General features: G+C 35.2%; 1 long non-coding RNA gene across 2 annotated transcripts; it reads left to right on the top strand.

The window, feature by feature from the left end:
- Positions 1-3,553: 3,553 nt before the first annotated feature.
- Positions 3,554-7,100, top strand: LOC149951640 (uncharacterized). Of its 2 annotated transcripts, none has more exons than XR_016480069.1 (2): positions 3,554-3,625; positions 6,809-7,100. It is a non-coding gene; the product is annotated as an uncharacterized LOC149951640 (long non-coding RNA). The 2 variants fall into 2 exon arrangements; XR_016480070.1 differs by lacking the exon at positions 3,554-3,625 and adding an exon at positions 4,571-4,630.
- Positions 7,101-15,483: the final 8,383 nt, after the last annotated feature.

The following is a 15,483-nucleotide window of genomic DNA, read 5'->3' as shown; positions in this document are numbered from 1 at the left end:
AAGGGAAACAAACCTTTAGAAACCGACACCGAGTATAAAATTTTTATTTCGTATTTTTACACTAGATGACACTAGCGTGGATATTTTGGCGCAAAGGTTTAAAAAAAAATTATTATATTTATTATATAAATTCAGTGTTATTTCAAGCTGAAAGTTTATATAAAATATTTATACAAAATTTCAGCTTTTAAATAACCACAATTTAAATTAGACTTTCGCGGGTTTTATAATTTCTGTTATTTTGGATTGTAAACTGATGGCGCCATCTAGTAACAAGTAGATTATTAAAAATGTACACACAATGGCGATACCCCTGTAAAACGGTCTTCTCTCTTCTTATATGCGTATTGGTGTTATCGAAAACCAATTATAGGTTTCGAGTGGGAGTTTGAACCTCCTACGCATTGTAACCCGGCCACCTGAACTAATGGCTTTAAAAGTCGCTTGATGACTTAATTAGGCCTAAGGTGGTGCCTTGGGTGATTAGCCTAGCTGATAATACCTTAAAACCCCTTAGATACACCCTTGTGTCAAATAATGAGCAAATTTCAACTTATTTAGAACGTCCCTTAAAGCGAAAAGTTAAAATCGCCACTTTTGCATTTTCAATGAGCGCATAATGAAAGGGTTTCGGTGAACGCGAAAACAGAATAGAGCTGTACGAATTTTTCAATGAAGGACACCTTTTCGTATCACAATGATCGTGGAAATAGTAGAGCGCTGTAGTATGTACTAGTGTTTACAGTGAGCACAAAAAGAGACGAGTTTCTTTTTCGTTTCACAGTGATCGTGGAAATAGTAGAGCTCTGTACTAGTGTTTACAATGAGCATAAAAAGAGACGGGCGTCTTTTTCATTTCACAATTATCGTGAAAAGAGTAGAGCGTTGTACTAGTGTTTACAATGAGCACAAAAAGAGACGGGTGTCTTTTTCATTTCACATTTATCGTGAAAAGAGTATAGCGTTGTACTAGTGTTTACAATGAGCACAAAAAGAGACAGGCGTCTTTTTCATTTCACAATTATCGTGAAAAGAGTAGAGCGCTGTACTAGTGTTTACAATGAGCACAAAAAGAGACGGGTGTCTTTTTCATTTCACATTTATCGTGAAAAGAGTATAGCGTTGTACTAGTATTTACAATGAGCACAAAAAGAGACAGGCGTCTTTTTCATTTCACATTTATCGTGAAAAGAGTATAGCGTTGTACTAGTGTTTACAATGAGCATAAAAAGAGACGGGCGTCTTTTTCATTTCACAATTATCGTGAAAAGAGTAGAGCGTTGTACTAGTGTTTACAATGAGCACAAAAAGAGACAGGCGTCTTTTTCATTTCACAATTATCGTGAAAAGAGTAGAGCGCTGTACTAGTGTTTACAATGAGCACAAAAAGAGACGGGTGTCTTTTTCATTTCACATTTATCGTGAATAGAGTATAGCGTTGTACTAGTGTTTACAATGAGCACAAAAGGAGACGGGCGTCGTTTTCCTTTCCCAAAGATCGCGAAAAGAGTAAAGCGCCGCTTAAGAGCGAGGAGCCCTAATTATCTTGTATTAAAGGATTTGAAATTAAATCGTTTAAAACATTATAAAATACGAAGTTTAAAAATAAATTATCTTTTTTCCGCCCCCTTGAAGCGGTTTGTACGTCGCGATGGCCTGGCCAACATAAACGGCTTTTAAAACGAGTGACAGAGTTATTTTCTACCAACTTAAAAAAAGTATCAAGGTTGTATAATTAACTTAACATAAACGTTTATGAAAACTATTAAACCATGTCATATGAATCTTTAGTATACCTACTTTTTAGTTGTGGGGTGTAAACATAAACAGGAGTGCATTAACGAACCCTATATCCCTGATTGTTAAAAACGAAAAATAATAATAATACAACTACTTTACTTTAGCTAGTTCCTAAATAATTAAAGTATTAAATATTATTCTTAACTTACTATTTGGCTTTTCAAAGTTTCCTAAACCCACTTCAAGCTAACAATAACAGTTAGCCGCCAACTCTATCTCTATGCCGGACCCAGCCGTGAGGCCTATCTTTACGTCATTTTTATTTGTATACTGAATCTGTCTATTATTAGGCCTATGTATGATATTTTACGCGTGGAAACACTGGCTATCTAAGGCTCGAGACTAAAAATGAAAAATTCACGTGTCTGAATACTAAAATATAGGTCTAAAAATAAAAAGTAAATACCAAAAGATATCGGTTTCGTGAACAGTTTAAAATTAATATTATAAAAACCTTATTTTTTTAAATACTTCAGTAAAAGAAATCAGTTGATAGCTAACCAAAAAAAAACGTTTTTTTATCAAAAAAATAACGACTAAAAATTGTATAAAATTGGCAAATTTCAACTTCAAAATTCATATTAAAATAGAAGTTTTAAAAGAAGTGAATAAAATGTAAAAAACGGTGATTTTTCAACCCAAATATTCTTATTAAAACATGAGTTATAAAAGTTGTGGTTTTTTATTAACTAATTATAAACGTCCTTGAATAATAACAATGAAACGTTTTCTCAAACATAAGCGAAATATCAACGAAACTGCCAACGTTATTTTGTTATACCTGGAAATCGAGGGGTTAAAACATACAGATATCATTGAAAAATTAACCGTTTGCTTGCTTTGATAAAGAACTGAGGCTCGTTCATTTTTATAAGCCCTGTGAAGGGTAATAAAGTATAATAAATCCATACTACCATTTTATACATAAAAACCTTTATTTTTATTCCGCCATCTTGGAAAATAGCGGATAATATTTAACTTAACTTAACTTTTGCTTAACCAATTTGCACTATATGCGGCTTAAAACGTAGCTATAAGCAAATCATATGTTGAGGTCTCCTTCATTCTACCATTTTTGGAAGTAGGCTGCAACAAGCTCCAAACCAAACAGCAAGGACTATAAATACTGTTTAAGTTACCTTTTTACGCTAGTTACCACGATTTGTTTACAAAGTCCTTTTTTACCTATCACACCAACCCAAACCTTAATGTTCGCATTTCCCTGCTGCTTGGTTTTGCGCTTGTTGCAGCCTACTTCCAGGGGCATGTAGGCCACACTTTGAAGCTCTCTGGCGCTCTTTTAACTCATCGTAGGAAAATGGGAAAAAACAGACATACTTCTCAACTCACCCCCTATAACTCCTTCAACTTTTTACATAACCTTTTGAAATACCCTGTATACTTTTTCTATTATTTATATTTTGTAAAACGTCCAAACTTAAAAGTATGTCTCAATAATTTGATTACACGTTAGTTTCAATGACAAGTACCTGGTCGTTTCGCTTGATTGGTCAAGTAAGACAAAGAAAATTGTTCATTAGTATTCGTATAGCCGATAAATATTTATCGGAGCTTTCAGTATGACTATATCTAATTAATATTCTACCGCTTCATTCGAAAACAATCGAAATATAGATTGCGCTAAACATAGGGTGGTTTTTGAAGACTGATATGTCTATTTATAAAGGATGACTCTTCATTTATTGATCTTTAAATTTCCCGATCTTATTTGAAAAATGTCATTTTACAAATACTCTTCGCTTAATACGGTACAATAGCCATCTGTATTGAATACTTCGCGATGGGCTCAAGAGTCTCGTTCCAAGTAAGTAAAATAGAAACTGAAGTTTTTTAAGGAATTTAAATTAAACTGAATATAAATTTCATAAAACGCTTTTGATCTGATGAAATGTAACCGCCAACGGAATACCCCAACAATGTGAAGGAATACCTTCACAACAAACCCCTAAATCCGCGGTCAAAACCGCCCTTAAAACCCAATTTAAATCGGTTTGATTGCCAGTTTTGACTAATGCTTTTGTTGTGCAGCAAAAGGAGCCGGTTTCGATCCCAGCTTGTGGCACTGGGTGAAAACTCTGAAAAACTACTTCCGCGTTGAGTTTGCAAGTTATCTCCCCACTGGTTTAATGGGTTTTCGCTCGAGCTCTTCGGATTCCATTTTCCATAGAAACTTGTCAAGGTTAAAGGTAATAGTCAGTGTAGGGAGCTGTTGGCTCGCGTCGCATGAAGGGCTTTCCACAACCATCCTACTCAGATTAACCCGGTCACCTGAAATAAAGGCATTAAAAGTCACTAGATGACTTGGGCCTAAGGTGGTGCCTTGGGTTTTAGCCTAGCTGATAGGAAATTGATGTGCAAATAATTTTCAAGCAATAATGTAACCGTATTATAAGCAGCGGCGAAAATGTTCGAAATCAAAAGAAGTGGCCAATTTTCGAATCCTTTGTGAGTGACAGAATTAGCAAAGGTTATATTAAATTATAATATCTTCAACGTTGTTTGTTTTATTACAATTTGCTTGGACTCAAATAGATTTTCAAAGAAGTGAAGCTGTAGACATAATTCAAATTTTTTTCGGGGAAATTTAAGAAAAATGAAACTGATGCGCAATAAGCTATTGATCGATATTGATAGTTTTAAAAGACTGTTTTGCCGTGAAATTGGTGAACTTTAACCTCAAACATCTCAAGTCACAGATAGATCTTAATGCATTCTTAATTATAAATAGAACATGGCATGCAGTGCTAGAACGGTGCAAAAGGTGCTAGGGTAATTGAACTTCGTATCTTAAGCCATGGCTACCATGTTGGTATAAACTTTTTTTTATCTATTGTAGAGAGCGGGGATGACGCTATATGTCGTCGTAGGGTTTCAATTTCGATGAAAAGAAATCTTCTAGAGAACCAGATCTTGTTGTATTCTGAAATGAATGATAATATAACTTTTATTGACGATTTAAATGGATGAAGCTGTTGTAGTCTAAACAGTATACATGTTGATAGAGAGTGTCACTGGAACCCAGGAGCAAGAAACACAGCACCCCATACAAGGAGGACGCAACCCGTCAAAAGTCGTGCATTTTCTTGTGTACAATTTTCATTGGTATAACACTTTAGTGCCTGCTGCCGTCGGAAGGGGAAAATTAAAAACGTTAAGCGTAAATGCACGTCCAATGAAATTTCTACACAACACTGCGCTAGCGTGTTTAAAGGCTAGCTGCGTTATCCTTGTGTTTGTTGCTCCTAGCTGGAACCAACTGATTCACGAGTTGAGCTATCTAGGCAGGAATATTTGGTGGAGCTCTCTATTTTCAATTTTGAAACCCTTAAAAGAACCTTTTGGCTCCTTTTATTTCCACAGCTACCAAAATATGAGGATTCAATGTTAATATTTAAATTTCTACGCTCAATTTATAGTATTTCATTTGACGTTTGAAGAATGTAAAAGTTAACTGGCAAAGATTGACAATATTTAGAAATATTTGGCAAACTTTCTAGGTTTCGGAAATTCTTTAAAAACCAAAGGTGTATCTAAGCCGATCTAGGCTGCAACTTGTATACAAGCTGACTTTGTTTCTATTATCACGTGGATATATTCGCAGATAGGTGGCGCAACCTGCTGTCACATGTGAATACAACACCCGTAGACGCTCATTTGTTAGTGCAAATCTTTAAAATACTGCTAACCTCTAAGAGACCGTATATGATGTTTTTAGGAGCGGTGACAATGCCAAAATAATGCGAGCTTAACACTAATTAAGTCGGTGTACTTTTAGACCATTTTACATTTCAGAAAAGGTAAATAACTTTGATGGTTAGGCGAGTAAAAATAATTTAAGTTCAGCTATTGTTAAACGATTTTAAATTGCCAATGATATCGTGCAATATACGACGGACGGCAAATAAAAGTTCTTCAAATTGGTAAAAGTCAATTCTGTAATGGAGACTGTGATGTCCTTTTGTACTTATCTCCTTCGAAAGACACGATCAACCTATTCTTTTCGTTTTTCGCGAATTTAACTTGTTCACGACATATTCCATCTCTGATTAAGTATAAAAGCTTATTATTATTTATAGAAGATTCCATTTAAATCTAATAATAAAAATCAGCTAAGCTTATACGCAAGAAACCACCAGGCCTAAGTCAACTAGTGAGTTGTGAAGCCAATTCCCGGTCGCCGGGCTAAATTGCGTAGGAGGGTGGTGGTAGGCCCATCATGTCACGCGAGCCAACAGTTCCCTACAATTACTATTACCGAAATCGCTCTAGACCCAATGAGACTACACCAACAGCTTATAATATGGTCTTCGCGACAAAAATTTTAAAACCGACCTCACCACTTACTGATGATCGTCTAGTTGGGTTCTCCTTTTTTAGATTATAACAACTGATTCAGAACAATATTGGTTGTATAGGTGTATGTAGGTTGAAGGATTCACGGCACCTTTCAAGGGGCAAAATACATGATTTAATTAATTAACTTAATTGGAAATCGATGCAAATAGCGCGACTCGCTGCGTTTGCGCCATAAGCATAGCTGTGATAAATTTGGCGGTCCTAGGTTGAACGGCTCGGACGCAAGACAGACAGAAGACACTTATGAATATAGTATAGATTTGATACCCACATTTATATCAACACATTAAAAATAATGTCATCAATAATGTATTTGTATATACTTAAAGAGAATGAAACGACCCACGGTCATATTTCTTCTGGCGCCAAGTTAGAAATCAATAAAGACCTTTTCACACGAGCCAACTTTTCAAATAAAAATGCTGAGTCAGCAAAAATGGATCATTGATCCATTTTTTTCTCGCGTACTTTTTTGGTGGATCAACTCATCGAACTTTTATTCACACGAACCAACTAGTTGACTAAACTCAAGTTGACTCATCTAGTTGTATCAAAAAGTTGACTCGTGTGAAAAAGCCTTTACTATGTGTCTTAAAATTGTATTTAATGAGTTTCATTTTGGTCTTTCAAGGTGTTAATTTTTCTGATTGGTACGTTACTGTTGCTGACCGTTCAAGTGAGCAACGCTAATGGATACGGATATGGCTATCCTTACTACAGCCGTTACAACTGGAACCAGTCTCCATTCGGTGGTTATGGAAGATACAATTACTACCAACCATACTATGGCAACGGAGGTTACCCAAATACCTACGGCTACGGATATCAGAATTTCTACAACGGATATTATCCGTACAGTTACAACTACCGATACTGACTTAAACAATTTCGCAAGAATCCAATTGAATTATTAAAACTTAAATGTCGAAATAAAGCATATAGTAATATTATTTCAGAACTTGATTTGGTGTCATTCGTTAACCCACGAACTAATAATACAGTGGGGGTACTTCGAACTTTATTCAGACGTTTGTACTTTTAAATAATTAACGAAGATTTTCTTGGATGGCGCTTCGTGTAAATTGAAACCTAGAAATGAAATGTTTCCGGTGTAAATTTTTAGTCACTGCTATTTATATTAAACTATATTCAGATGGTTGTTCAGCTGTTTATGTGTAGGCTTTCTATATAAGCTTTAATATGGCTGTAGAATATAAATTGGCACTCCTGTAGATTAGTTAATGGAATATCGACTCTAAAAGACGGAAAAAATTTCTATGGAAATTAATATATTGATTTTTGGTACGTAAATTGAGAAATCTTTGTTAAGCATTTAAAATGGGCTGCTTTGTATATAGAAATAGCAGCTATGAATATTCTCTTAAGACGAGAAAATCTCGAAATTGGGGGTAGTATTATTATGTTATGAGGTTTCCCCAAAGATTACACAATGATCTGTTTAGCAGAATTTTATTTAAAGAAATCATGTTTCACCACCCCTAGCAGGAAATGAGCCTGAATAAAGCAGTAGGAATAGAGACTACTACAGTCCTTTCAACCCCAGCTTCATTCAAGAGCGCACCTTTAACAGCTAAAGCTTGAAATCAGTTAAGTCATCAACGAACGTCTTACTTTAGACTTTCTTTAAATCTTTCTTACCCGCCATAAAAGGCGTACCAAGAGGAACTTCATATATACAAGAATATGTTTCCCTTACAAAAAATTTCTCAAGAAATCTTAAGAAAATCATAGGGAGCTATAAGTAGTCTATGGAAGTTTGAACGTTTGGAAATATTAAAGGAAAGTTTTGAGAGAAAATGCTTTGGAATATATTGGGAAAATATTTCTTAAGATTTCTGAAGAAAATAAAAAGGAAATTTTTATAGACAACTTTCGAGGATATATTGGGAAAATAGGTCTGTGGAAAACGTAAGAAAAATGAAGTGAATTTTAGAGAAAAATTTGGTTTTACTTGGAATAGTAGTCTTGAGAACTCTTAGCATAAATAAATAAGTTCGATTATATTACTATTTTTCGAAAGGCAAGGCTCAATATTAAACGTTTTGAGACAGGAAAAAATTACATGCGCAAATGTAACCAGATGTTATAAATAATAAAGCAATTTATTGGGTTTAAATATATAATAACCATTTAAAAATTAACAAAAAAACATTAGATATAAAAATCAATTACCAGTTGATTGAGTTTTAAATCTAAAATAACATAATTAAAAAATGTAAAATCAAGTATTTTAACATTCCGCAAAAAAAATTATAATAATTATTCAGTATCAACACTTTCTGTCTGAAATTCTTTGGGAAATGTTAAGGGAATTCTTTGGGAAATTTTAAGGGACTTCTTTGGGAAATTTTAAGGGAATTCTTTGGGGAATTTAACTGAATTCTTTGGGAAATGTTTAGGGAATTCTATGGTATTCTTTAGAATATTATTTATTTTCAACATTTCATCAGAAACTCTTAAGGAAAAAAGTGTCAATTTTACCCATATTTTCCTAGGGAATCCCTTAAGAAATTCCAAAGATTACCGTTAAAAATGTCTTAAGATTTCTTGAGACATTAACAGTGCGCTCCTTCCCCCGCAACAAAATCAAATCAGCGGACGCGGGTGACGTTTTACTTTCCCCCAATCTCGACCGTGATACCCCCGGATCGTTTCAACATAGTCATTTCTCATCATTATAAATAAATGCATTCTTGATAAATGGAATATTACACGATCCGAGGGGTCAAACATTTGTCAAAATCCCGTACAATCCAAAGAAAACGATTTCCGAAATCTAACAATCACTTGAAAATTCCAGAAATCCGCACATCAAAATCACTATAAATATCAAGAAATCCGCACGAAAATTCAACCACTTCCAAATCTCAAAATCCCTTTGAAATAGGAACAAGCAATTTGCATGTACTTAAATGAATGCTACGCCTACCATTACTAGTCTTCGCAAAGTGACATCATCTACGAACAAGGGGTGGGAGAAGCGGATAAATGCGTGGGCTTCCATCTGCAGGATCTCAGATTTATTGTATGACGAATTATCGCGCGTCAAAGCGAGGGCGAAGGAAGTCACTTGGAAGCGAACAAATTATAGTTTCAGCTGGGCGTATTGAGAACGCAAAATTTCATTTTGATCAACTTTGAGTTATTACTTTTTTAATTTTAAAAGACTTCGAAATATGCGAAACAATATGAGTTGCAAAGTTTATTTTCCAAATGAGTTCTAGTACGATGAGGTAGATACTTAAAGGGAGTATATATTCTAACCTAGCGCCATATTTCTCCCTGGTGGCAGAAAGGTGATATCATTTGTTCCACCATAAATAAGGAACTTTACACTAACGTTGATACAAGTGAGGGCGTATTTTACCAACACTATAAGTAACATACCACCGATGCTGTTTATATAATGATAGTCTGTGCCGTCATTGACCATATTAATCATTACGTGACTAAGGACTGATAGCTTTCCGGGAGCTGTTACTATTCTTCGGGAATATCACAGTCGACATCCTACTTAAAATAACAACCAAGGCTTAGTGGAAATGTAACAATAAAAATAACGTTTATTTGGATCAAATAACGATAAATTATTGGATTAATTATCTAATATCCATATTCGCGTGGTTTCTGGCGGTAGGGTGTTGCTCTTCCGGAACTTCCGATTACGCAATCACGATAGACTATCATTAACCGAAATCGGGTTATACTTATGTTCATTATGTTACTCATGCCCATATATATGATGGAAACGAGTAAAATATATTAGATTCCGAACCACCTCCGAGCTACAATAAGCTTAACAATCGGAAGGTGTATATTAGTTCTTTCGCGGTTTCAGTGCTACAAACGCGATAAATGAACAGGACAATTAAGTAATCGGCCCAAGACGTCAGAAAGTAATGTTCAATGGCCAATTATTTTTACGTTTGCATTTAAATATAATTACGAACCAAATAAATTTACCTTTTTGATACAAAATGAGTCATTGTATATTAAGATGGAAAGCTAGTAAATATTCAGGGTCCCCGAAGTAGTATTTAACAGATGGTATTTAAATGATGTGGTAAATTATGGTAAATAACGTTATGGTATAAAATAGACGTATTTTTCAGGGTTCCGGAGTGGTATTTAACAGGTGGTAAATAATGGTAAATAACGTTATGGTATAAAATGGGAAACGTGGTAAATAATGATAAATAACGTTATGGCAGGGGCGTAGGAACGTTCTAGAAGTTGGAGGGGGCAAAGTGAAACGAACAGGGGTCTGGAGAATGGTTTTGAATTTTTAATGGAGTGTAGCTTCTCGGAATGCATGTGTACTGTTTAACACTATGTAAATTGGCGGGAAAAGACTGAAGTTTAAACACAGTTGAGATTCTATAACCTTCATATGCTTTTAAAATGAGAATTTGAGTTTTTTGAAGATTTCAACTGACCAAAAAGTTGGAGGGGGCAATAACATTAGTTGCCCCTCCTAGCAAAATTCTAGGGAGGGGCATTGCCCCCCTGCCCCTCCCGGTTCCTACGCCCCTGCGTTATGATATAGAATGGGAAACGTGGTAAATAATGATAAATAACGTTATGGTATAGAATGGGAAACGTGGTAAATTATGATAAATAACGTTATGGTATAGAATGGGAAACGTGGTAAATTATGATAAATAACGTTATGGTATAGAATGGGAAACGTGGTAAATTATGATAAATAACGTTATGGTATAGAATGGGAAACGTGGTAAATTATGATAAATAACGTTATGGTATAGAATGGGAAACGTGGTAAATTATGATAAATAACGTTATGGTATAGAATGGGAAACGTGGTAAATTATGATAAATAACGTTATGGTATAGAATGGGAAACGTGGTAAATTATGATGAATAACGTTATGGTATAGAATGGGAAACGTGGTAAATTATGATAAATAACGTTATGGTATAGAATGGGAAACGTGGTAAATTATGATAAATAACGTTATGGTATAGAATGGGAAACGTGGTAAATTATGATAAATAACGTTATGGTATAGAATGGGAAACGTGGTAAATTATGATAAATAACGTTATGGTATAGAATGGGAAACGTGGTAAATTATGATAAATAACGTTATGGTATAGAATGGGAAACGTGGTAAATTATGATAAATAACGTTATGGTATAGAATGGGAAACGTGGTAAATAACATATTTCAATGAATTATTTACAATATTTAAAACTTAAACCTACATTTATGTCGATAAAACCTTCAAGATTTGGAACAGACTTGCAGACTGCAGAGTCATGAAAAAGTAGTTTGAGATCTACTGTTGGTATATGTCGTTTTTTGAATGATTTTCACACATTATTGTACAATATTAACCACCATTTACCATATTTATCACTATTTACTATTATTTAATAGTGTTATGCACAATATTCGAAACACTGGTGCTGTTTTTATTGTTTGTAGGGGGCTTCCTGTTAGAGCGACGCTAAAATTCTTATGTCACATAGTCATTCCCCAGAAGTATAAATATATACATGCCTACATGTAGATCTTAGTACGAGGTTTACCAAGACATGATTTTAGCATATAATAAAGATTTGAAGAGAGTATAATGTACGTATATGCGCAGTTAGATGGAAAAGCAGACGAAGATGGTACTTCGACGTCATTCCTCAGCGTGACCTCGGTGGCCCATGACGTCAGCTTAGGCTTCCCTTTGTTATGACAAGAACCATCCTAATAGTTATTTTTAAAGCTGATAGATGGCGGTGTGCGGTTATTAAAACTGGCTTGCTTCCTATATATTTTGTTTTTAATGTTAACTTCCTTCAAAATTACATTAGTTAAGTTATAATGACTCTTAACAATATACAATGACTCTTAATAAACGTCTATGATTATTATTCTATAAGTGTGTCAGTTAGTCGCAATGTTTACTAATAGCTGTGTATAGTGACGTAGAATTGACGTCATATCTTCCTAAGCGATAAACGTCTCGGAGGTAGCGAGAAAAATACCCACATATTATCACGTGCCAGTCTTACGACTAGACACGGCTCCCTGCACTCGTTCACTATGACGACGAGACGAAATGCACGTATTAAGTCTAATAATGAGTGTATATATTTCAAACACGAATATCAACCTGCATTAGGCAGTATCTCCATATTTTTAAGAAGGGAGGGACTTTATTATTGTACGGCCAACTTTGATGACGCGGGTCATAATAGTTGGCCGTGGTTATTATGACGTTGGTCGCGGGCCGCCGCCGGAAACTTTATTTGATGGGAAACGTTTTGAAACTTGGCTAGTTTCCATTGCCAAGGCTTAAAGCGAAATGTATTTAATTAATTTTAATACGCATCTTTTTGATTGAATAAAAATAGGTAAAAATATTAACAGCAAATACCTTTATTTATGATTATCAACTGATTTTGTAGTAGTAGAGATATTTTTCTAAAACTTAAAAGGAGTTTTCTTCGCCGGTTAAAATTCGCTATCCCAGAAACATTTTGAGGATCGTCAAAGACAAACGCCTGTCTCCTGATTGCCTTATTCTAGAAAGGGCACTCGGTAAAAAGATAGGTTAATGACACACTTGAGTCCACACATAATTAAAAATAAATTACATACAATCCGTGTGACGAAATTTACCTACTCTAAAGCATGTTTTCACTAGCTCAAAACGCCACGACAATGAGCGTCGGGCAGTCTTCACAAAAATCCACGCTAGGCCTAATAGTGTAATATCGACGTGACGTATGTCGACGTCACCCATGCTTTTTCCTATAGATAAAAAACTGCCTTGCCGGGAGTAGTGGCTCACTCCTGTAATCCCAGGCGTCCGGGAGGCAGAGTTTGTGGATGGTCGTGTGAGGACGACTACCAATTCCCCAACGAGTGGTCGGAATACTTCCGCCACGGGTGTCCCCACCCCTGTCCCCACGTATACCCCCGTTGGCGTGGCCGTTACACATATCTCGCCCTGATTAATCAGATGGTGTTTCGCCGGGCTCGCGGTCTTCTCAGGCTCAATCAGCCCTTTCTTCCTTGAATAAAAAAATAAATAAATAAAAAACTGCCTTCAAAATGGCGGTCATAGCCCAAAGCTACAGAGCGATACTACTCTATACAATATTTTTTTGCGTTGTCGCTCGCCTTTGTGTCGTTTTTGCTCGAGTGAAAAGCAGCGTGTTCGCGTCCCCAGCCCATTTCAATTGAGAATTTAAGCAAAGCCTCGAATACGTTTTAAGGAGAGTTTCAAACTACTTTGGGAGACGAAACGTCTGCCAACATTGACGTTCCCGTCGAATGCTTAACCTCTCAACTACATGGACATAATCTCTCGAAATTATCCAGGAAGTTACGAACTTTAAACTAAAACGTAACGTACAAAAAGGATTCGTTTGAAACTTGTACCTTCGAAGGCTCCCGTTGATTTTCCAAAATACTTTTTCGGAAGTGTGGGCATAATAATTGGTGACATACTAAAATGAGATATTTTAGGAGTAGTAACTGTTAAAATTGGCAATTTCTTTAAACAAGGATATTCAAGACGTCCATTATTGGATCTCGTTAGTCCAGTGGAAGGTAACCCATAGGTCGCAGGTTCGATTGCTGTCGAGGTGACATAATGTTCCCCAGGGCCCGAAATGTCTGAACACGGCCCTTTTTTTTATAGCCTAGGGCCCTTGGTGGTTACATCTCTCGTAAGACATATATTAGTTTTTTCAAAACCCAAACACCCGTAAATACCATTAGGTATAAGTGTACTACGTACATCTTACCAATAGACTGTCCTAATTTGCATATGGCTTTGAGCCATGGACAAGACTATTAATCCGCGCTAATTTGGTTTATTTTAGTCATTATCCCTAAGTAGAAATATACATGTCACTCTTGCCTTAATAATATCAACAAAAAGCGCGTTCATTGTTGAGTCTGACTCATTCTATAAACGAGTGTTCTGTAGACAATCGCTTTCACAAAATAAACAAGGAAACAAAAATATATTTTTGTAATATGAATCGTGTACCCGTGTGTTTGCTCAGATTGTTTATTGTTAGTAGTTATTTTAGTTTAAAGAGTGTAATTTAATATTTTTAATATTTTTGGAAATAGTACTGAAATTAAATACTATTATAAATAATTATAATTGAAAAATACAGCAATTCCAAAATTCTTAGTTATTTTTTTGTAACGAGATGGCGTTGGGAGCCCAAAATGAATTAAAATGACAAGATAATTAATTCGAGGAATTTAAGTAATATAAATTATTTGATATAAAAAGCAGATAAATAAAAATAATCGCTAATTATTTTATTGCACAAACTCAATTTGCAACTAGATTTTGTATTATTTATGAATTATATTTAATTTTGACTAGAAACTAAACCCGTTTTGCCTGAATGCTCGTATTTTCTCGACGACGTTCGGCCATCTTTTTATATTTCATTTCTAGCCGGGAAGCCGAAAAACGCATGCGCGCAGTCGTGAATTGAATATAATTCAACCTGTGTTGCCACGTCAATTTGCCGTTGTATAGGGCTCTTGATGATCTACACAACGCAAACTAAGAGGAATTTCCCCCGCTTGGCTACGTTTTTTCGCGTTCCCAATCATACCCGATCGCACACACACACACACACGGACGACACCAGCCTATAATGACTCGTATACTATATATAGTACACGATTCATAAAAAGCAACTTCATTATTTTGAGGGTATAATTTTAAATGGTAAATACAAACGGTTGGATTGTATTTAACGAGCCAATATAGTCGAGTGACGTATTTAACTCAGCAGCGGTTTTCTTTTTCTGAAGTGTGCTTGGCCATTCCGTTCCGGAGACGCCCAGATAATTACAGTTCTGTTTGACAATATTATATTTGACCTTGCCGCCATGGTTTTATGTATGTCGAGTGTTTTCACATTTTTCGTGCCAAAAATTTTATTACAGCCTTGTGTGTTGTGTTTAACAAACCACTGAAGTAATTAGTTTATAATTATCCTATCCCACACCGTATAATAAAAGCGGTACATAACTCATTTAAATATTCTTGAATGGTTGCGTAAAATCGTAAACATCATTAAACGTGGCATGTGTATGCGCATAAATTAAGGTTATCTAAAAAATATTACGCGTAATATGGGGTAACTTTAAATTTTTTTAGACCAAAATAGCGATTTGAAATAAGGGAATATTCCAGCTTATACTAATAATAAAAGTGATTTTTTTGCAGGGTTATCACTTTTTGATTTTTTTTATAAAAATCGAATCAATCGATTTTTTTTTA

The sequence above is a fragment of the Leiobunum rupestre genome, chromosome 3 (assembly GCF_980474605.1).
Source record: "Leiobunum rupestre chromosome 3, qqLeiRupe1.1.hap1, whole genome shotgun sequence".
Classification (NCBI taxonomy): Eukaryota; Metazoa; Arthropoda; class Arachnida; order Opiliones; family Sclerosomatidae; genus Leiobunum; species Leiobunum rupestre.
The sequence above is the reverse complement of the archived record's forward strand: the minus strand, read 5'-3'. Positions and strand labels throughout refer to the sequence as shown.